The 23,452-nt window shown below is 46.6% G+C and overlaps 1 protein-coding gene across 4 annotated transcripts in view; it reads left to right on the plus strand.

Moving 5' to 3' along the window:
• Nucleotides 1-23,452, plus strand: part of LOC308551174 (neuroligin-4, X-linked) — a 132,211-nt gene that overhangs the window by 11,867 nt on the left and 96,892 nt on the right. For all 4 annotated transcript variants that reach the window (XM_081125590.1, XM_081125593.1, XM_081125592.1 and 1 more), the window contains exons 2-3: nt 16,904-17,073; nt 18,228-18,315. The gene's annotated coding sequence lies outside the window, so the exon portion shown is untranslated. The remainder of the gene's footprint in view (nt 1-16,903; nt 17,074-18,227; nt 18,316-23,452) is intronic.

The following is a 23,452-nucleotide window of genomic DNA, read 5'->3' on the forward strand; positions in this document are numbered from 1 at the left end:
AGAGAGAGAGAAACATCAATGATGAGAGTCATTGACCAGCTGCCTCCTGCATGCCCCCGACTGGGGATCAAGCCCAAAACCCAGGCCTGTGCCCTGACCCGGAGTCGATCTCTGACCTCCTGGATCACAGGTTGCTGCTTAACCACTGAGCCACACCGGCCAGGCAGGGGTTCTTTCTTACGGAGGCTCCCAAGATAAAATAAATTTGGAGAATCTCCAATGCCACAGCCCTCTCTCCAATTTTACAGTAAATACAGACACATGAAGGACCCGAGGAGCCCCTCCTGAATGAATTCAGGAGACATCACAGATCACTGGAGATGCTTTGTAAGGAGTGTGGCCCAAATTACATAACTGCCGCCACCGAAGTGTGCTGAGAATCCTTCTATTATGTTTTGTTGACACAGAGCAGAGAGAAGAGCTAACAGGACCTAAGTACTCGAACGTGTTTAGATTGGCAAGGTAATCCGCAGAGATCAACTGGCTGGGATTTTCTTTCTTTTTTTTCCATTTCATTCATTTCTGCATCATTTGTTGAAGGGGAAAAAAAAGTGTGTGTGTAGGAGGTGGGGACAATGGCACAATAAAACATCAACCTCACTCTTATAATTAAGAACAAAGACGTTTTGCCCCGGCCAGTGTGGTTCAGTTGGTTGAGCATCTTCGCGTGCACCAAAGGCTCACTGGTTTGATTCCCCGTCAGGGCACATGCCCAGGTGTGGGCTTTATCCCCAGTCGGGGGCGTGCAGGAGGCAGCCGATTCATAACTCTCATCGTTGATGATTCTATCTCTTTCCCTCTCCCTGAAATAAATAAAATATATATATATATATTTTAAAAACCATGCAGCTACTTGTAAATCTACCCACGTGCCGGGCTTAGGTTGGGAGCACTTAGAACACCCTATAGTGTTTGAAAACAGTATCATTAGAAAATCACAACCGTTGAGATGCAGACAAGACATTTTTTAAAAAAATCAAAAAACAGATACAAAAAGAGAACCACGGATAAGGCAAATACCTGACTTTGGGGTTTATCTCTGCCTGTTAGTGCAGGGAGCTCAGGGTTAGCGGCGGAAATGCATCCCAGCAGGCGAGGCGAGACAAAGTATCTCTTGCTGAGAACAGTAAAGTGTAACAGGGATGCCGGAGTTACATAGTAGCTAAATGTTCAGAGACAAGAAACACGAAGCAGGGAGACTAGAAGAGCAGAGCAGAAAGCGGGAGAAATCTGACAGTGTTGCAGAGCACGACCGATGGACGTCTGCGAGACAGAGACAGGCGGGTGCCGTGGAGACCGTGCAACAAAGAGGAGCCAACACATGTATCCTGGGAAAATGCAACCTCAGCAACAGCGCTCTGGCGACTCAGGTTCCTAACGGAGACCCAGCGGCGGCAGGTTGTGGGGATAAAAGACCCGTTCAGACATTGAGCCACTGAAAATCCGTGGGAAGGTATTTTAGGGTGACTCAGGCTGCGGTGAGTCACCCTAAATATCACAGATCGAGTAATGTCCGTGAATTTACGGGATGATTCCATCGCCTGACAAGTTTCCCTTTGAGGATTAGCAAGAATTGGGTATGAATAGTTATAAAAATTACATGAAAATTACAGAAATAACCGTATTAATATGACAAGTTTTTGGGGTGTTTAACCCGGTCGCATCCAAATTAACATGCAATTGTTTAGTTCTGTAAATATGCATAAGCCCTGGCTGGTGTTGCTCAGTGGTTAGAATGTGAGCCTGATACCAAAGGGTTGAGGGTTTGATTCCCAGTCAAGGGCACGTACCTGGGTTGCAGGTTAGATCCCGGACCTGGTTGGGGTGCATGCAGGAGGCAGCCAATCGATGTTTCTCTCTCACATCAATGTTTCTCTCTTTCTCTCTCCCCCCCCCCTTCCTTTCCACTGTCTCTAAAACTCAATATGAAAAATTATCCTCAGGTGAGAATTAACCAAAAAAAAAAATATTTTTAAAAAAATCAGGATATATGTTGGGCATTTATAGAACTAAATTGTTGTTGATTTGGATGTGATGGGTTAAATAGCATATATATATATATAACATATATATTAATTATATATATTAAACACATAAACATATATATTTACATATGCACAAATAATTTACGCCATAAGAGAGTCAATAAACATTCAAATGAATAACTTTTATTGACAAACTTGAGTGTTTCAGTTCTATTGGTAAATCATCCCAAGATATGCGCTTACCTTTTCTCTCTTTAAATACGGTTTAAGGTCAAGAAAACTAAAAAGGGAAGGTGGTGCCAACATTGTATTTAAATGTAAACTGTTCCCTTCTCTCCCAAATACACTTTAATTTAGAGAAAACACACCTCTGTCTTAAAACCCTGCAGTGTCTCCAGGCGGGGCCTGGGGACTTTCCTGGAGCGTGGAGCTGAGCCCATGGGTGTCTGTCACACCTTGCTGGGCGGGTCTGGATTTGCAGATGTTGAAACAACTCTCTGTTCCCACACAACGGGCATCGCTTCTGGTTTCTCTGGAACTTTCCAGTCTGTGGGGTCTCCCCAGAGGGAAGTTATCCAGCTGCCTGAGTTTCTAACTGCCCATCTCCAGCTGCTTGGGGAGGGGGCGCAGGGCGGGGGGGCCCTTTCCATCTCCCTGGGGCCAGATGCTCACCAGAGCTGGTCAAATGGAAGGCATGTGCTTTTATTTCTTCTAGTCTGATATCAAACCTACTGGAAAAAGAAATCTTCTCTTCAGGTTTAAGAACAATAGTCAAGAATACACTGTATACATTTTTTTAGCTACTTCTGTTTATGGGGGAAGCAAAGGCATGGATCTTGGAAAGGATACATTGTTACCCACTTTTAAAAGAATATTTACTGTTGAGGCCTGGGGAGGGCGGTGGGGTGGAGGGGACACCTGTAATACTTTCAACAACACAGAAAATATTTAAAAACAGAAATTGTTATTTTTAATGACGATTCAGCTGGATTAAGGGACTGGTCCAAGGAGATGCAGGAGTTACAGTTGCTGAGCATGATCTATGTGGATCATCAGCAAAGCTCACTATTGACCCCCTATGTTCGGGTAAATGTTTGTTGTAATGGGGACCTGGGACACCTGGGGTGTTTTAGTGTCTCGGCTCTTTTCCAGGGGCTCTCTGTGTACCTGGGGGTTAATAATTGTTTGACAAACACATCTGCCTCTTTGTTGAGGGCCTTTTAAGCTTTTCACTATCACTTTTCTAAGAACTTGAGCCTGGAGGTGTGGATAAAGGCCTCTCCTTTGTCTGACACTATTTTTTTCATGATGCTTTAAACCAAATGCAATCAAAACGATTTTTTTTTTTTAATTCCCGTGAGAGGCATTTTAAAATTTTAACTTAGTTGTTAAATTGCTTTAGTAAGTCTGGGTTGTACTCCTGCACAGTTAAAAACAGGAGTTGATTACTCCATTTGTTGGAAAGTGTCAGGGTCTGAAGCCGGCAGACCTGCCTCCCTGCTGTTATAATGCTGACTATTATTTTTACACATGGACCATTTTATAAAATGTAAACCATTTCTTTTTTGTTGTTTTGGTCTTTGGGACATTTTTGAGATACTGTTTTTATTTATTTTAAAAAATTTATTGGGGTGACCATTAGTTAATAAAATTATATAGGTTTCACCCAGCTGGTGTGGCTCAGTGGTTGAGCTTCGAGCCATGAACCACGAGGTCACGGTTCAGTTCCCGGTCAGGGCTCATGCTGGGTTGGGAGTTTGATCCCCAACAGGGGACGTGCAGGAGGCAGCCGATCCATGATGTTTCTCTCTCTTAGATGTTTGTATCTCTCTCTCCCTTTCTCTCTCTCTGAAAAATCAATAAAAACATTTAAAAAAATTATATAGGTTTCAGGTGTACAATTCCATAAACATCATCTGTATGTTGAATTGTGTTTTTATTTTTTCAGCTTTAAATGAGTTCTAGTTATACTAAAAAATATATAGTCCAGACAGTAGCTGCTTAGTTATTTTCCACACCAATTTAATAGTGTTGTGCCGGGGTTCATTTGTCCCAGGGAAGGCACCAAACCCAGTACTTTACGATGAACTAAACTTTACCCTTTATTTGCTGTTTCACCAGTTCCTACCTAATGCCCCTTTCTCACCCAGGGTCCCAGCACAATACCCCATTTAATTTCCTTGTCCTGTTTCCCTGTGTGCAACAGTTTTATGACCTTGCTTTGCATGAGCTTAATAGTTTGGAGATATTATGTACAATTGGAGTTTGTCCGCTGTTGTAGACTGGGGCGTGTCTGTTGGGGAAGAAACACAGAAAAATAAGTTTCCCTTTCATGATCGTACCAAGGGCACAAGCCATCGACATGACATTCCCTGGAGATGGAGCCCATGCCACCTGGCTGAGGTCATATTTGCCAGGTATCTCCATTTTAAAATTACACACCCTTCCTCTTTCCATAATCTCTTCTTTGGAAGTAAGTCACTAAAGTCCGTTCATGGAGGAAGAAGGGAGAATTCAGCTTCATGTCTTGGATGGTCCAGTATTTGATTATTAAGAATTCCTCTGTAAAGAATCGTTGTCCCTTCTCCCCAATTCATCTATTCGTTCCATCGGTCATTTGTATCTGTATGTGCCATGGGTATTTAATGTATCCTTCCAATGCTGCATTGTAGCAGTTCATTTATTTATTCCATCATTCACTTGTATCTGCACGTGGGCGTGGGTATTTAATGTATCCTTCCAATGCTACATTGTAGCAGTTCATTTACTTATTCCATCATTTGTATCTGTGTGTGCACATGAGTATTTCGTGTATACATCCAGTGCTACATTGTAGCAATTCATTTATTTATTCCATCATTCCTTTATATCTGTATGCGTGCATGGGTATTTAGTGTATACGTCCAATGCTACATTGTATTAAAATCCAATACTACATTAGTGTTGCTGCTTGGTTACTTACTTTATTCTGTCCCTATAGCTTGGACACCAATACGTTGTTGCACTTTGATAGCTGGTGAATGAGAGGACTCTGTGTTAAAGAACCGTGAGAGCAAGCCTCCCAGCCAGAGTTTGGACCTGGGTGGAAAAGAGTTTAATCTTGGATGGTGTCTGGATAGAGGAGGATTTTATTCTTGGAAGGTGTGAGGGACCACGGTTTCCGACTTTGATGTTTCCCTCACAGTCTCACTTGTATCGGTCAGCTCTGCTCATCTCGCTGGTCCAGGGGTGTCCAGCATACACAAATACTACCTTTCACCAGGAAACCTTCGCGGACAAAGTACAAATCTTTGACTGTGTTTCATGGTCTCCATCTGTAGTTTTCCTATGGAGGAAGCAAAACACCCATAGATCCCAGCTTAAGAATGGCCTGGGGTCATCCCTTCTCACAAGTTATCTTAGTATTTTTCTTTTTATCTTTATTGTTGAAAGTATTATAGATGTTCCCATTCCTTTTTCTCTCTTGCCCCCCACCACCTCGTTTCTGCCCCATCCCAGGCCTTCCCCTCACTATTTCCTGTGTCCGTGGGTTATGCACATGTGCATATAAGTTCTTTGGTTAATCTCTTCCCCTCTCTCACCTTCCCTCTGAGATTCCTCAGTCTGTTCCATGCTTCTTTGTCTCTGGTTCTACTTTATTCATCAGTTTATTATGTTCATTAGATTCCACATAGGGGTGAGATCATGTGATATTTGTCTTTCTCTGACTGGCTTTTTCCACTTAGCACAATACTCTCCATAACGTTGAAGGAACATACTACTGACCCGTGATACCCCTCTGATGAGGTTAGATTTCGGAATGCCAGCATGCATGGCCGCACACATTTCCCCTCATGATTGACATTCTAAAAAGCGATCTATTCTCTTCACAGTATGAACTGGGTTTTAATATAAAATTTGAATATGCACACGAATGGTTATCACTTAAGTATATCTCAAGAAGCATTCTTTTGAGTTCTGGGAACTGGGTCCATCTAATGAATACGTCATTTAAACACACTGCAGCCTTTCCAAGGAGCCTTTAAGAGACAGTAGGATTTTTTGTGCTTTTTTTTGTGTGTGTTTTTTTTTTTTGGCAAAGAAAAATGTGTATTAAAGGAAATACAAAAATTTTGAAACCAATCTAATCGTCATTCCGCAAGACAGTGGTTAAACACTAAACAACTTGTGCAACAGCTGGTAGCAATTTTCTGACTATTTTAAACATAGATGGTCGTTATCTCTCTATATTACATTTTTATCTGTATCTATATCATGTGTAATGTATGTATATATCTGTACATATCACATATACATCATATCAGTGTCTATAACCGTTAATCTCATAACTCAATTATATCCAGGACTATGCCTCTATCATACTGTACTTACCTGTATTTATATTTGAATTTCACCCATATTTATATCACTACATTCATATCTTTATGTCTATATTAGATCTCTATTTCTTTATCTATCTACAGTGATACCATTTTGAAGATTATGTTATAGCAGAAGTCACTTGGTACTATTGCAAATATTTATAGCATCTTTTTTCATGATTTATTCTCTGAGAAGGTCATGACTTAACTTATTAATCCTTTAATTTTTGCCATTTAGGGTATTTCTGCAGTTTTGATCCTGTAACTTATTTCCAAATTCTTCCATATAAATTCCATGTTCTTCATCATAGGGCCATAGTTTTGTATGTGTGTGTGTGTGTGGGGGGAGGGGGTTTACATTGTTTTGATTTGTAAACCTTTCTTGAATCCTTTTTAAGAAGCAATTTTCTATGGACTTGAAGTCTATGGAATGTTTTATTATTGAAAATTGAAAATATATGCAAAAATACAGAAACTGGAGTCATGGATGTCCTGCATCCATCCCTCAGGTTCAGCAATGATGAATGCACGACTCATCTCTCACATTTAACCTTACCTATTCCCCTGTTCTCATTATGGCCCCACATGATCCATCTAAAGACATGTCAGTGCTGTGGAGGGAAAGGGGCCCCACGCTCACCTGATGGGCTCAGGGGAGGCCTGCGGGGGGCCTTGCAAACTCAGAGGCCTAAAGGAGCCACATCGGCTGGTCTGAAATGAAAACTTTCTAACGAAAAGCAGTTTATGGAGGGTCGTCAGGTCCTTGGCTGGTATCTCCCCTGACAAAGGTCCATCTTTACCTGAACTGAGCCTGTCTATTGTCTTTTTGCATCTGGGATAACATATCGTTGGGATGTCAGAGTAATTTCCCTTTTTCCGGACCCCTCAGGGCACAGGCTCCGCTCTGCAGAGACCACAGGTCCCCTCACTGTCATCGAGTTAATTGTTGACTGTTACCCATCCTGCACCCACCTGAGTAAAAGACGTGCGTCCATCATTTTATTTTCTACCCAACCCCAGAGGTTTCCCTGCTTTGCTTCCTCCCGCCTCCCTCATCTGTCACCAAAGAATTTCATGGAACCCACATACGCCTCCTCTTTCGATTGTAATGTATAAAACAAGGTGCAAAACTCCCATTGTCGGGAGCAAAATCTCCATCCGTTCAGATCCTGCTTCCTGGCAACTGTCCACAGTGCGGCTCAAATACACTCACGCACATCTTCAGAGGCTTCAATGTTTCTTACATTAACTGTGCATTGTTCTAAGACACAAGAATCTTTTTTTGTGTGTGTGTATAGCCAGCACATCTTTACCACGCCTAAAATCACCAACATCAACGTTATATCATCACCTTTCAAGTCACAGAAATCAAAAAGTATTTTTCAATAGTGTCCTAAGTCCCCCAAAGTCAGCGCCCTGAAAACACTCGACTTGCCTATTAAATTTCTCCCGGCCGCTCTATCTCCCCCTCCATCTCCATTTCATGCAGTTTCTCTTCATCTTGTGTGAAAGTAGGTTATGGAATCAGCAAAATGTGGCACATACGCAGGTTATTTTTAAAAGAATGGGCGTGGTTTCCGTAATCCTCAGTCTTAGGTTACAGGCTCCCCAGGGACTGAGGCTTCCTGATTGAGGCCCTGCCCTCCCCAGGAAGAAAGCTTTGTAAATGCAGCTGGGTGTGGGGGGCTGTTCTTAGGAGTTACTGGACCTCAGGCTACCTGGCGTCCAGCTGACACACAGGACTGACCAGGGGGCAAAGAGAAAGAATGTCGGAAGCTACTCTTTGTTCCATCATTAAACACACACATGCACACGCACACGCACACGCACACACACCCTGCACATTTTGCCACTTTCCCAACTCACAGTTAACCTGATTACGTCCGTCTGTCTGAAGTCCTCGCTGCGAATTATGTTTAGAATGATGATGAAGACCAAAGCCTAGCAACCCAACCTACACAATTACAGCGGGACGTCCATCTCATGCTAATGTCATTATGACCCAAATTAAGACCGTTTAGGGACAGGTGGCTAACGAGGCTGCTTCCTCATCACTGGGGGCTCATCTCACCTCCAGCTTTGCAGAGATGCAGTTGACCTATAACATTGTGTAAATTTAAGGCGTGCAACGCGTTGCTTTGATACATTTATATGTTGCAATATGCTCGCCTTGGCTAACACCTTCATCTCGCCACATAGTTGCCATCTCGGTTTTGTGGTGAGAACATTTAAGATCTATTCTCTTAGCAACTTTGAAATGTGCAATCCAGTGCTGGCAACTAGAACATTATATCCCCAGAATTTATTCATCTGATACCTGGAACTTTGCACCTGTTGACCCGCATCGCCCCGGTCCCCCAATCCTGGCAACGCTGCTCTACAATGTTGCTAACAGTTATTTCATCCTTTAGGCAAAGAAGCGTAGATCCTTTGGATACATGGTTACACATTGGAGAAAAATAATACACAGTAGGCAAGTAACAGAAACGGGTTATTCACCTTCTCAAACGAATGATCTTGCTAGAAATAGCAAGGTGTGTCCCGTACACGTGCGTGTGTGTGTCTGTGAGTGTGTTTGGCAAATTCGAGCGTCTAGAACATAGATTAGGGAAATTAAACTATAATTATTAGGAGATCATTGACATTTAGTATAAGGTGATGCGTTAGGAAATGTTGCAAACTAGTAAGTGCTGTATAATATTTAAAATGGTATTTGTTGCCCTGGCCGGTGTCGCTCAGTGGTTAGAGAGTCTCCCGCACACTGAAGGGTCTCAGATTAGGTTCCTGGTCAAGGGCTCGATCGCCCGCCCGGGTCGGGGCACATGCCCAAGGCAACCATGGATGTGTTTCTCTCATATTGAAGTCTGTCTGTTTTCCACTTTCTCCCTTCCATTCTCTCTGAAAAGCAAAGGAAAAAATATCCTCAGGCAAGGATTTAAAAAAAAAAAACACCCCAAAACCAAAAAATATAAAATGAATCAAACCTGATTTCCTCAGATATTTTGCAGGAATACATCCTTCTTCTAAAGCAAGGTTTGCTAACCTTGGCACTGTTGGTATTTGTCTGGATATTTGTGTGTGTGTGTTTTGTTTTTTTTTGGTAAGTGGCTGCTCTGTTCATTGTCAATGTTTAGCAATATCCATGCCCTGAAGTCCCTAGATGCCAGCAGCATATATGTCCCCATTTGTGACAATAAGATCTGTCTTCTGACGTTGCCAGATGTCCCCTGGGGGCAAAATCCGTCTCAGTGACAACGCTCTGTTATTTATAAAATGAGGTGTGCATATGCCAGGTTTGACACGGGGAATTTCATTGTGTTTGGGATGCTATCTGTGCCGGGCATGACCAGAAAATTCCAGCAAACTGTGCAAAGAGAGATAGTGTCCGCATTATTCTGCAAGCTCTCCTTCGTAACGAGAATCGACTGGATGAACCTTTATCAGTTGTAATGAGGATTTGGTGGCTATTTGGGGATAGTCAACATAATTCACTTTATCAAAAAAGAACATGAGACTGATTTATGGGAGTGAGAGCTTGAGAGAGTATTAAAAAAAAGAGAGAAAAAAATAGAGGAAAATCCTTGGAATGAAATGCAGCTGGCTGGCTTATGTAAAATTGGGCAAAATCGATGAAAGCAGTCGCCGGGCAGACAGCGCTGTCTCTTTTGATGCCCGGAATCTGATTTACCATCCAACCCGTGTGCACAGATTGGTGAGAGCTCTCAGTTATTTAGAAGTTATTAACATCGATGGAAGCCGTACCAGTGCTCAGCACAGAAAATTAAATTTAACACTCATCAAGATGGGGTTGTATTTTCTGAACTGTTACGCTGATTGATTGAAATTAGGTTCTTCAACAAAATAAGAAGTTTTAATATTCCGTGAGTGACTGCAAGATGGATTTATACGGGGGGGAAAAATGGGTTTTCAAGAGACGTATTATTAACCCCGGAGACTGGGAATTAATATCACTGGCCCCAAAGGATGCACTGTAACATTTGTCATCAGTGACTTCGTAATAGGTTATTTCGTATTATCGCTTTTAATTTCTGTGATAAATGGGCAACTTTTACATTTTTATGATAAAGGGATTATGCAAAACCAGTTATTTTTATTCAGATGGCAATAAAGTAACAATACGTTGCCCTGCCCCATTCAAAGTTGCTGACGTTAAATCCGTAGTAGTTTTATTTTAAATATATTTTTACTGATTTCAGAGAGATGAAGGGAGAGGGGGAGAGAGACAGAAACATCAATGATGAGAGAATAATTGATCGGCTGCCTCCTGCTCGCCCCCTGCTGGGGATCGAGCCCACAACCTGGGCATGTGCCTTGATCGGGAATCGAACCCCGATCTCCTGGTTCATAAGTTGAAGCACAACCACTGAGTCACACTGGTTGGGCCAAAATTCCAAAATTTTTATTTTTTAATTTTTTAATATATCTTTATTGATTTCAGAGAGAGGGAAGGAGATGGAGAGAGAGAGACAGAAACATCAATGATGAGAGAGTCATTGATCGAGCCCGCAACCCGGGCATGTGCCCTGACCGGGAATCGAACCCTGATCGCCTGGATCCTAGGTCGATGCTCAACCGCTGAGCCACGCCTGGGCAGGCCCCAAATTTTTATATGTGTATATATGTATGTGTGTGTGTGAGAGAGAGATAGAGAGAGAGGAGCGAAGAGAGATAGACCTAGTCCAATTTTCTCATCCGACTGCCAGGTTGAACAGTAGGAGCTAAACCTAAAACATCACGAGTCCATAAATCTCCTGCTACAGATAAATCAAGTGTTGTGGTTAAATTGTTCCCCTAAAAAGATATAATAAAAAAGAGCTAAGATCTGGAAGCAGCCCAGGTGCCCATCTGTAGATGAGTGGATAAAAGCTGTGGTGCATTTACACCGTGGAATACTATGCAGCTGTGAAAAAGCAGCATCTGTTACCCTTTGGGGCACCATGGAGGGGCCTGGAGAGTATTATGCTGAGTGAAATAAGCCAGGCAGAGAAAGACAAGTATCCCCATGATCTCACTCATATGTGGAATCTAATGAACAAAATAAACTGATGAATACAATAGATCCAGAGACATGGACGCATGGGACAGACGGAGGGATCTCAGAGGGAAAGGAGGGTGGTGGGAGGAGAGATTAACCAAAGAACTTAAATGCATAGATGCATGACCCATGCACACAGACAATGGTGTGGGGAAGGCCTGAGGAGGGGAGCAGAGTAAAGGGGGTTAATGGGGGGGGCAGGGAAAGGGGGACATCTGTAATACCTAAAAAATGAAGAAAATTAAAAAAAAATCCTAGTCCCACACCATGGGACCCTGTTTTCAAATAAGGTCTTTGCAGAGGTAATGAAGGTGAGGCCATGCAGGTGGCCTTCATCCAATAGGACTGATGCCCTTCCACGGGGGGGGGGAAATGCCCTGTGAAGACCCGCCCGCTGGGAAGACAGAGACAACCAGGGAGAAGGCAGCCCATCGCAGAAGGAATCAAAGTCCGCAGAGCTGCAGCTACAAGCCAGGGAACACCCGGGATTCCCCCGCCCCCCAATCCAGAAGAGGCAGGAAGGATCTTCCCTGGAGCCTTCAGAGGGAGCGTATCTGGGGTGGGGGTCCCCCTGTTTTCTTTTCATCTTCACCCGAGTATATTTTTTCCATTGATTTTTTTTTTTTTTTTTTGACTGGAAGGGAGGGAGGGAGAGAGACAGAGAGAAACGTCAATGAGAGAGAAACATCAGTATCATCAGTCGGCTGCCTCCTGCACCCCTCCTTACTGGGGATCGAGCCTGCAACCTGGCCGGGAATCAAACCCTAACCTCCTGGTTCGTAGGTCGATGCTCAACCAACTGAGCCACACTGGCCAGGGCCCAAAGAATATTAAAAAAAAAAAAAAAAAAGAAGGCAGGGTGACATTGGCCTTTATGTCAGTAAATTTTGCAACCATTCAACAGCCTTGAAACCCAAAAACCAGGCCAGGCAGAGCCGTGTGCAGCTGGCTCTGCAGAGGGTTTCCGGGAGCTTCCTGCAAGCTGGTCGTAGAGTTATTTTGTTTCTTTGTTGTTGTTAATGCTCACGCGAGGATATTTTTCCCATTGTTTTTCAGAGAGAGTGGAAAGAGAGAGAGAGAGAGAGAAACACTGATGTGAGAGACACACATCGATGGGTTGCCTCCCACACGCACCCCAAGCAGGGCCAGGAATCGAACCTGCAACCCAGGTGCCTGACCTTGACCGGGAATTGAACCTGCTAACCGTTTGGTGCATGGACTGTTGCTCTAAGCACTGGGCCACCCTGGTGAGGGCGGGGTCCCCTTTTTAATGACTGTCCTTGGAAGGGAAACAGCAGTTTCCCTCCACTCTAAAACGAGCGGGTTGGACCCGTCTCCGGGTCCTTTCCAGCTCCGCTGATTCGAGAGCCCTGATCCTGGTAATTAAGACTCTTGACTTGAACGCTGCTCGTTGGCAACCATAATCAGTGACGCCGCGGCGTCCCTGAGTTTTCTGAATAAACTCCGTTGTGACGTTGTTAAATGTCGGAGACAAGCAGGAAAGAAGGTTTGCAGCTCGAAATTGTGTGATTTAAACCAGACTCAGCCCTGGTTGGTGGGACTCAGTGGTTAGAGTGTCGGCCCAGGTGCACGGAAGGGTCCCGGGTTCGAGTCCCAGTCAAGGGCATGCACCTGGGTTGCGGGTTTGATCTCCGGCCCTGGTTGGGGTGCATTCGGGAGGCAGCCAACCGATGTGTGTCTCTCAACTGATGTTTCTCTCTGTTTCTCCCCCTTCCCCTACCTCTAACCTTCCCCCCTTCCAGTCTCTGTCTGAAAAACAATCGCTGGTCTACACTAACACACACTCCAGCCCCTCTCCTCTCCCTGGACCAGGGGGGCGCACACTCAAGTGCTGACTTTCTAACCATTGCTTCCTGGTGACCAGCCCCCTTTCTGAAGCGATCCAGGTGCCCACCAAGAGTCGCCTCCTTAGAACAAAACATACTCCCCTCACCCGGGGGATTCCAAGGGCTTTAGGAGCTGTGTCGGGAACCAGGGCCCAAGACCAAACCTTAGAAAGATGCTCCCAGTGTTCGCACCGCTTAGGACCTTAGAAGGGAAGTTGGAGCTCTGTGCCAGGAGCAGCGGGGTGGGGTTAGGGACTAATATATACATATTTTGTATTATTTGAGACATAGCCTTACTTTTTCCATCACATGTTCTGCTCACTGCCTTCTCCCCCCACCAACATTTAAAAAATTTATTGTATTTTTATTTTTTAATCCCCACTTGAGGATATTTTTTCCATTGCTTTTCCGAGAGAGTAGAAGGGAGACAGAGACACACACACGTCCACGTGAGGGAGACACACGGATTGGTTGCCTCCTGCACGAGCCCCGACCGGGGCCAGGGTTCGAGCCTGCAGCCCAAGTACGTGCCCTTGGCCAAAATCGCACCGGGGATCCTTCAGTCGGAGGGCTGATGCTTTAACCACTGAGCAAACCGGCCAGGGCCTGCCTTCTCCGCCTTTGAGGAGCCTATCCGGCATTCCTCTTTGCTAATGCATTTGCACCAGAGGAGCCCGACCACCTCACACTTCCTAGCTGTGCAAATTTTAGTAGTTGATGTTCATGTTTCAGTTTTATCATCTGTAAGAGAGTTATGATGAGGGTACCTGCCTGCTAAGGATATTTGCAAAATAAATAAGTTAATAAGGCACTTATTTATAAATAAGTTAATAAAGCACCTTAAAATATAGTCTCGCCGTGGGCATCGAAGGCGGGCTCTTTGTATTTGTCTTTGACCTAACGATCCTATTTCTTAGTCTAAATATATATATTTTTAAAATCTGTTTTTATTGATTTCAGAGAGAGGGAGAGAGAGATAGAAACATCAACGATGAGAGAGAATCATTGATCGGTTGCCTCCTGCACGCCCCCGACTGGGGATGGAGCCCACAACCCGGGCATGTGCCCTGACCTCCTGGCTCATAGGTTGACACGGAACCACTGAGCCACACCGGCCCGTCTTAACCTAAGTGTTTTACAAAGGATGGCTTCATATTATACTTAGATCAACCCACAATTCCTTTGACCTATTTTGCTTCCCACAGTGAGCCCCGCCCCCTCCCACCTGCACAGCTCCGCCCGCAACATTGTTTCATTTCAGCGCAGCCCGCATACCGGTTGGCTTTTGGTTTTGTGCCACTCAACCTGTTACAAAGTAGTCAATTTTCATGAGCCACTTTCCCTGCCTGGAACATCCCGCCCTCTTCCCGCTTTAAAAGGGTCCCGATTGTTTCCATACGGAGCCCAGTCTCACAGACGAGCTGCTGGAGAAACACGTAGTTTATGACACTCTCTTGATAGTTGTTGAACAAATGAGAAATCGAACGGTGCCCGTTAAGGACAAGTGTCAAGGACGCGGCCGTGGCAATTTTCCTGGACTTGTAGACGAGCCGGACAGGCCACGAAACCAACTTGTCGGACGAGGGACTTTCTGTTTAACCTCAGGGGAGACGGGTTTCCCTGGGTGGTTCAGCTGGGTGTTTCTGAACTACCGCGGTTTACTGAGACCGTATGGATCACTCGGGATCCTTACCTGGTTTACTTCGCAGCCACCGCTTACCTTCCAAAATCGCTTTGCCAGTATTCATACCCCTTGAGTTTTTACCGGTTTTTGGTATTTTTTTAAAGAGGGTGTCATAGCAAAGTTTTGTCAACTTCCCCCCTTCCATTCTAGTCCGTGCCTAGACCGTTGAGAGTGATGGATTTTTAGGAACGTTAAGGATTTGGGAGCTTCACCGTTTACAGTCTTACTTGGAAGCTATGCATTTGCCCCGCTGTGCGTTTTGGCTCCACCTTTTGCTGGATGGACAACGCTGTGTGCTTTTGAGTTTTGTGGTAAATATTTGGGTCAAAATTAGCCGTGTGGGCAAGAAATGAATCCCTCCCTCCCTCCCTCCCTCCCTCCCTCCCTCCCTCCCTCCCTCCCTCCCTCCCTCCCTCCCTCCCATTTTAATTCCCACTCAAGGATATATTTTTATTGATTTTAGAGATAGAAAAAGGGAGAGGGAGAGAGAGAGAAACATCCATCAGTTGCCTCCCATATGTACCCTGATCAGGAGTTGGGCCCACAACCTGGGTATGTCCTCTGGTCAGGATTCGAACCCATGACCTTCGGTGCCCTGGACAATGCTCCAACCAACTGAGCAACACTGGCTGGGGCATGAATTTCTTTTGAATTATCAGAATTTGGGGGGGGCGGTGATTGGGGAGGAGCCGAATTGTAAAATTCATTATATATACATTTTCATTTAGTCCAAATTGAAATATCTCTTTTTCTTTGTTTCATTGGCGTTCATAATGCTACAAAGGAAACCATTTGGACATTGCATAAAAAACTGGGAGCAAACCCAAGACAGAAACAGATGTTTTATTAAATATGTGTCTTGTTAAAAATGGTTGTAGTCGGAAAGATTGTTCTGCTTGAGAGACAGAGATAAAACGGGCTAGACAAGTTAGGGTACAAATTAAGGTCACTTATGCTAATTTGAACATTTACATACACTAAATTTAGAAACATCCAGACGACCCCACGGAAAGCTAGAGATGACTCCTTTTCTCCCCTGAGCATGACCTTTTTTTTTAGCTACTCAAAAAAAAATCTACCGAAATTAAACTGATTCTTCTCAATATTCTTTTAGAAACTCAGCAGGGCGCCGAGGCTCGAAAGAAAACTAAATATATCACGGACGCTCCTAGGGCTGTTTTTCAAATTTAAAAATACCTCCGATACACACTCAGGTGTTAAAAATAACTTTGTATCGTCTCGTGTTTGTGTTGTTTGTGTCACTAGGGCTGTTTTTTCAGATTTAAAAATACCTCCGATACACACTCAGGTGTTAAAAGTAACTTTGTATCATCTTGTGTTTGTGTTGTTTGTGTCACTAGGGCTGTTTTCCAGATTTAAAAATATCTCCGATACATGCTCAGGTGTTAAAAGTAACTTTGTATCGTCTCGTGTTTGTGTTGTTTGTGTAACTACCTGGGAGCCTTAGTCAGGGGCGATGTCAGCACCTTGGGGACCCTGAGTTGTACTCGTGGTGCAGGTTTCTTGGAAACCCTGGGGAGCCGGGAATAGTTTCCTCGTATTTTCATAGGTTGTGCTCTGAAAAGCACGACCCTTCAGGACCCTCTCTGCGGCCGTCTCCCAAGACGTTGTCCGAGAGGCCATCTCTCGCGAGCACGACTCTCTCTGTCCCCCCGACAAGACCAGAAGGTCCTCGAGGGAAGGGGCTGGGTTACAGTCGTCTTTGAAATTCCTTTTCTGCCTCATCTCACGTAAGGCCTCCGCTCACCGGACATTTCTGAAATGACAGAATGTGGGATTTATAGACAATACGTACAGGGGATTTTTCAGATACGAGAAAACCCGGGCACGTGTGCCCTAGGCCAGGAAGCGAACGGTGACCTCCTGGTTCACGCAGGCCGACGCTCAACCACGGGGCCACGAAACCGCCGTCTACGAAAATATTTATATCCTTCCGTCTTATGTTCTAGGTTTCTTCCTGACCTACTCCCTGGGGACAGCCGGAATGGCTGCGAAGGGCTCGACGAGTCCCCACGTCTTCGGCTGTGAAGATGAAACGGCGTGGAGAGGCTCACTTGAAACGCTTTCGTAGGGTGGAAAACAACAGCTCTTAGCGTCCACGCCTGAGGTGGCTCCAAAGGTTGGTTCGCTTCCACCGCACTATTTAGAGGTGCCTTTGAGGGATACGGCGTTTTTCTGGTCGCATTTGCGAGCATATCAGTAACTCATCGGTATAGGTTTGCTTTGACTAATTTCAAATAATCACGGGCGATCCTTCACTATGCATGATGCCCGGCGGGCACTAGCCTTACCGGGGGTACCACTTTGTAAATTATAGAAATGTCTAACCGCTATGTTATACACCTGAAACTAATATAATCTATATTTTCTACTCTTATTCTCACCTGAGGATATTTTCCCATGGAATTTTAGGGGGAAGGGAAGGGAAGGGGGGAGATTGAGAGAAATTCTGAAGTCAGAGAGACATTGATTGCTTGCCTCCCACACCTCACACCCCCCAACTGGGGGCAGGGACCCAACCTGCAGCCCTGGGACGTGCCCTTGACAGGGAATTGAACCCGAGACCCTCCGGTGCACAGGCCGACGCTCCAATCGCTGAGCCACGTCGGCCAGGGTGATAATATTGAATATCAACTGTAATAGGAAAATTTTAAAAATTAAAAAGGCGCTCCTGGAGATGAATTAATCGCTTAAGAACGGGGTACGTCTTTTCAAACAATACGCGTATGGTAGGGTATAGCGTTACGGGAAAAGATGATAAAATGTAATTTTGTATGAATTTCAGAATAATCAGCTCTTTGTAGCCGTATGAATCTGACTTAAGGCCGTGGATAGCACGCCATCCAGTCCAGCCTAAAACCAACAAGTGTTCTAACCCTGAGAATTCATTCTTTCTAAAAAAAAATTAAAATACATTTCAAATTCTTAATTTAAATAAGCTGGATCTAACATATACGAGCACGGAGTCGATTACCTTAAAAAAAATTAAAAATGAGCAGTGTCCTGGTCAAACGCATGAGGCGGTGACCTCCGGCCGCCTGCTTTGACCTTGACTTGCCGCGCGGACGAAAGCGGTTGGTTCTAGAATCCGCGTTTCTCGAGCCGTCCGTTAGGGAACCGGCGAGGAATTACTTTATTCCAGCTGCTTCTCGTAACCCCCTCCCGCCCCGAAAGAAAGCTCATAAGGACGCCGTCAGCGGGGCTTTTCGAGGCAATGCCGCCACGTCTTTCACTGAGCGGGGCCACGTGTGTCGCTCCGTTTTATCTCCACAGGAGAACGATGCGCTGAGATGGGAGAGGAGCCCAGCGGATTCCCAGGGAGGCGTTTCTGGCGGCGTCTCTCCCGGAAGGCGATGTGATGGTGAGTGTCGGGAACTAGGCCTGGTCTCCGGGCCGGCGTTTTTCGGCTGCATCTGCAGCGTGGCTGAAAGGAAACGTGGCCGTGGGTTCAGATGGTGGTGACAATAGGTTCATTTTTTTTTTTTTTTTTAAATCTATTTCAAATGGACACAAAGCACAAAAGTGGGGATTTTGAGTGCGGTTGGGGCGCAGGAAATGGCAGGCGTTTCGTTGGAAATAGAGGCCGGGTGAGGACTCCTGGTGCTGAGGGAGCCACGGCGCAGGAATTACTCAGCCATCTGCCCCACGGGGCCCCGAACCCGCCAGAATTCGCCTGGCACACGTGCGTCCCCCCCAAAACCAGGCATGTTCAACCCATTTCATCTCAGGACACATGTCGAATAATTCCTAAAATCCCGGTTCCTTCCCGCCGGCCGGCTGTTGCTGTGCTGGTTGCTGGAAACAAAGTCGGTGCCTCTGACTCCGTGGTCAGGTGTCTCGTGTTTTAAACGCGCGGGCGGCTGGTGGGTTGAAAAACCGCCGTCCTAGGGCCCACGTCTCAAGCGACGGAGTAGCCCCCGCCGCTCCTGGGACCGTGTTTTGCGCAGAGGGTCGTGCGCCACGTGGTTCTCCTGCAGGCCGGGCGTCCGCTGGGGCCGCAGGATCCTTCTGTCCGTCTGGGCCCCAGAAACCTTGTCCCCCTGGCGCTGAATTTCCGAAACGGCGTGTTTTTAACCAAGTTCGCAGCTGGTGGTTACGTCTGTCTGCGGTTCGGGGGCGAATTCAAGCCCCGCGTGTCAGGAATTCGAGCCAGCTGTCTGCCCCACGTGGCCCAGAACCCGCCAGAATTCGGGTTTTTAGGGCAGCGATGAAATACGGGTTATTTACCGATTTTTCTCATCCACCTGAGCGCCAGGGCTTCCTGCCGCCTGTCAAAATCGGGGCCCCCCCCGGCCCCCCAGGTTGGCTCTCCGGCGTTTCTTTACAGGGGAACGCGTAATTTCCGTCGTCCCTGCTCGCGGGGAAAACGTCTGTGCCGCGTTTCTCCGTTCTAGGAGGTCGTCTTTGCCCTTCGACGAATCCTTCCTTCTGTCCGACGTGATCGCCGAGCGTTCCTTCAGGTTTCCTGCCGTAAAAACAGACGAAATAAAACAAAAAGAAGCTGATTTTTCCTTTCCAAAGACAACGTGTCGTGCGCGGAGACGGAGGCCCTGGCCCTTTTGGTCATGAACATGCAAATCCGAAAGGCGACCGTGGAGAAAACAAACGGCCCGTCTGATATTTTTATCGCCGAGATTTATCTGTTTTATCAAAGGCTTTTAACGCGCACTCACGTCTTCCCAGCGCCTGCCCTTAAATAAGCCGTCACAGCACTTTCTGCGAGTCCCTTGTCTTCCGAATTGTGACTTTTTTTTAATACTTCACGGGCTTTATTACGATTGCTATTGTCTTTCAACTTTATTTAATTTTAATTTTTTTTTAATTATTTTTTTTTGTTAACCTTCACCCAAGTGTATTTTTTTCCATTGATTTTTTAAAAATTTTTTTAGAGAGACTGCGAGTGAGAGAGAGAGACATCGATTGGTTGCCTCCCCCGCTTTCCCCAATGGGGGCCTGGATTCGAACCTGCAACCCCGCTACGTGCCTGGACTTTGGACTCGAACCCGCAACCCGTAGGCATGCAGGTTGACACGCTAACCACAGAGCAGCACCGCGCGGGCCTCTTATTTTATTCGGTATTGGTTTCGGGCCTACAGCTTCGAGGTTAGACAATCATATACTATCCCGCCCCCCAATATTTCCAGCCCCCCGACTGGCACCGTGAGCGGGGATCACAGTGGCACTGACTCTGTGAGTTCGGGAAGGTGTCATTCTCCTTCCCCGTCTGGAGGAGCCTGGACATAAAGCCGAGGCCTGGTCTCGGGAGGCCCCGCGTTGGCCACACACCAGCAGCCGTGGGAGCAGCAGCCCCGGGCACCTCGGGGTGGGGGGGGGGGTGAGGCTTCCAGCCGCGGTGCAGGCGAGATGCAGGCTCCTGACGTCAGGCTCTCGGGCGGCGGTGGACTCGCCGCTCAGGCCGTGACGGCTCCCATCAGGAGACCCGAAGGGACCGTTATAGAAGGTGCAGGGCCCCGGGCGGGAAACCAGAGCCGAAGACGGGTTATTGTCTCGCCCGCAGGCACTTGGCTGCTCTCGGCTGCGTTCGAAACCACCGGCCAGCCTCAGATGTCCCTGCAAAAGTCTCCTTGCCGGCCGCTCCGAGGAGGCTGATGCTCTGGGGGGCGATGTGGAGGGTGACCCTGCGTCGCAACGTCCCGTAGGGCCTCCCCGGGGTGGCTGGACTAGGTGCAAATGCAAAGGACAAGAGGGCCTTGGGCCCCCGGCGCCCTTCACGGAGCTGTTAGCGTTTACGAGGCGGGTGCAGGGTTTAGCGGGGAAAAAAACACACGGGCCTGTGAGTTTGGGAGCATCTTTGTTGTAAGCTGGCCCTGCTGCTGCTTCGCGGTGTGATTTTTATTTGCTTTAGTTTTCTTTTTAATCATTTGAGGGTATGTTTTAGAATAATGTTTGCATTATTTATTGAGTGTGTTTTTATTGATTTTGAAAGAGAGAGAGAGTCATGGATCGACCGCCTCCTGCAGGCCCCCGACGGGGGATTGAGCCTGCAACCCGGGCCTGTGGCCTGACCGGGAATCGAACCCACGACCTCCTGGTTCCTAGGTCGACGCTCAACCTCTGAGACACGCCAGCCGGGCCTTCGCTGGGTTTGGATGGCCCGCCGGCTTCCGATACACTCACAAAATAGAGAGACGTGTGATTCTTTCCACAGGGACGACTCCTGCACACGGAGCCGGCCCGCGTCCCCCCGGCCCCCGTTATCTCAGGGCGCTTTCGGCTTCTTATTTCAACCGCAGGACTTGGCGTTCCCACGGGCTTCCGTATCCCCCGTCGCCTCTGTTTCGGGGATGACACTGAATTTTCAGAGCATCCGCTGGCCGCAGGCAGCTGAAGGGGTGACCTTGGCCGTGTCCTCGCGGTGGGAGCTGGGGCCTGGGGCGCGAAGGGATGTGACAAAGGTCCCCCGGCCAGTTAGTGACACAGCCCGCCGCGGTCCGAGGTGACCTCTCTCTCCGTTTGCACGATGCCCTCAGGAACCTGTGGCTTTTTATGGTCTGTGCAGGCCAGCGGTCCCTTCCCTTGGGTGTGTAGCATCACCTTGGACAAAAACGACGCACGTTTTTGATTTGTTTTTTAAAATCTGAGATATTTGGACAGTACATGCGAAAATAAAGTTACTGAGTCAAATTGTATAGACATGTGTCTCGATTAAAATCGGCACGGCCAAGGATTCAAGAAGAATGTGCGTTAGATACACATTTAAAAATAAAATTCAAACAAACATGCCCATTGCCGGAGCACAAAGTCGGACATTGCTCACATTTTTGTACGTCCGTCTGAGGCACGTCCCGCCCACCGCTCAGAGGCAGTTACTATCCCAGAATTTGGTTTTAACGGTGTCTTTGCTAGTTTACTATTTTAGCACAAATGTAGTTCGGAGCAGTCGTTTAGTTTTTACATAATATTATATAAGCGAGATCATACCATATGTCCTCTTCCGCGCTGTGTGATCCGTTTTGATAACAGATAATCTCCGGTTTACCCATTTTTCAGTGCTGTGTAGTATTCCGGTTAACTATGCCAGCATTTACTTATTGGTGGTCCTATTCATGGACATCTGGGTTATAGACTATAGTGTGTGTGCATGTGTGTGTGCATGCGTGTGTGTGCATGCATCTGTGTGTGCATGTGTGTGTGCATGCGTGTGTGTGCATGCATCTGTGTGTGCATGTATGTGTGTGCATGTGTGTGTGTGTGCATGTGCGTGTGCATGTGTGTGTTGTGAGCCCATGCACGGAGCCGAGGCTAAGCGTGGAGGTAACAGGTGCGCGGCCCCACCTCAGGGCTGAGCTCCGTGTTCTCAAAAAGATGTCATAGAAAAGGTTGAGTTCTCACCAGAAACAAAACCCAAAGGACGGGAAATGAGATTATCGATAAGTTACACACCATTTGGGAATAGCTGTTAGAGCCTTTAAAAACAAACAAAAAAAGAAACAGGAAGGCTTTGGGTATTTATTTCCATTAATATTTCATATACATTCCTTTAATTAAAAGCTATCCTTGCTTTGGCCGGCGTGGCTCAGTGGGATGAGCATTGTCCTGTGCACTGAAAGGTTGCGGGTTCGATTCCCAGTCAGGGCACGTGCCCAGGTTGCAGGATCGATCCCCAGCAGGGGGCGTGCAGGAGGCAGCCGATCCACGACTCTCTCATCACTGCTGTTTCTCTCTCTCGCTCCCTCTCCCTTCCTCTCTCTGAAATCAATAAAAACTTATATTAAAAAGGAAGAATTACATGGTCCCAAAAAGTCGACGGTGCTGAGGGTGGGAGACCTTAGCTTTTACAGTGTATTTTTTTTGTGTGGGCAAATGAGCCACATTAAAAACAAAAACAAAAACTGAGCAAATCCGGTGGCTCTGAAGTTAGGACTATTTTGAACGCATAACGTGGACCTGGTGAGTCTCAGGTGCCCCTGGGCTCCTCCTCCGAGGCCCTGTTGGTCCGTTATATCCCCGCGGCCCTCAGGACCTTGGGGGGACAGACGTGTAGACAGGGGGTGACTTGATGATACACTCAGATGCAAACGCTGCATTGTAATCGAATAGGTGGTCTGTGGACACTCCCATCCACCCTCCTTGAGTGAGAGAACCAAGGGCATGAGCCACAATCCCTCCAGGAGCTCACACGATAAGCCCTGGACACTTCCGGCAACTGAATTCTCTCTGTACTGAACTCCGCCTTCCAGGGACTGTAGATGACGGTGCTTTGAACGGACTCTCGCTTTTAATCCCCAGACAGCCACAGTAGCCCCTCTTTTTTCCGTTTCCCTGGGATCGGCCGCCCTCGGTCAACCACGGCCCGAGAATATTAAATGGAAAATTCCAGAAACGTGCCACTGACACGTTGTCAATGGCTGGCCGTCTGAAAAAGTGGAAGGAAAAAAGAAAAGAAAGAAAAAGTGGAAGGAATCTCAGAGGGACAGCGGGCGTCGGTGGGGGGGGAGAGATTAACCAGAGAATTTACAAGCACATGTGCATGAGCC

Source organism: Miniopterus schreibersii (assembly GCF_964146895.1).
Source record: "Miniopterus schreibersii genome assembly, chromosome: X".
Taxonomy (NCBI): domain Eukaryota; kingdom Metazoa; phylum Chordata; class Mammalia; order Chiroptera; family Miniopteridae; genus Miniopterus; species Miniopterus schreibersii.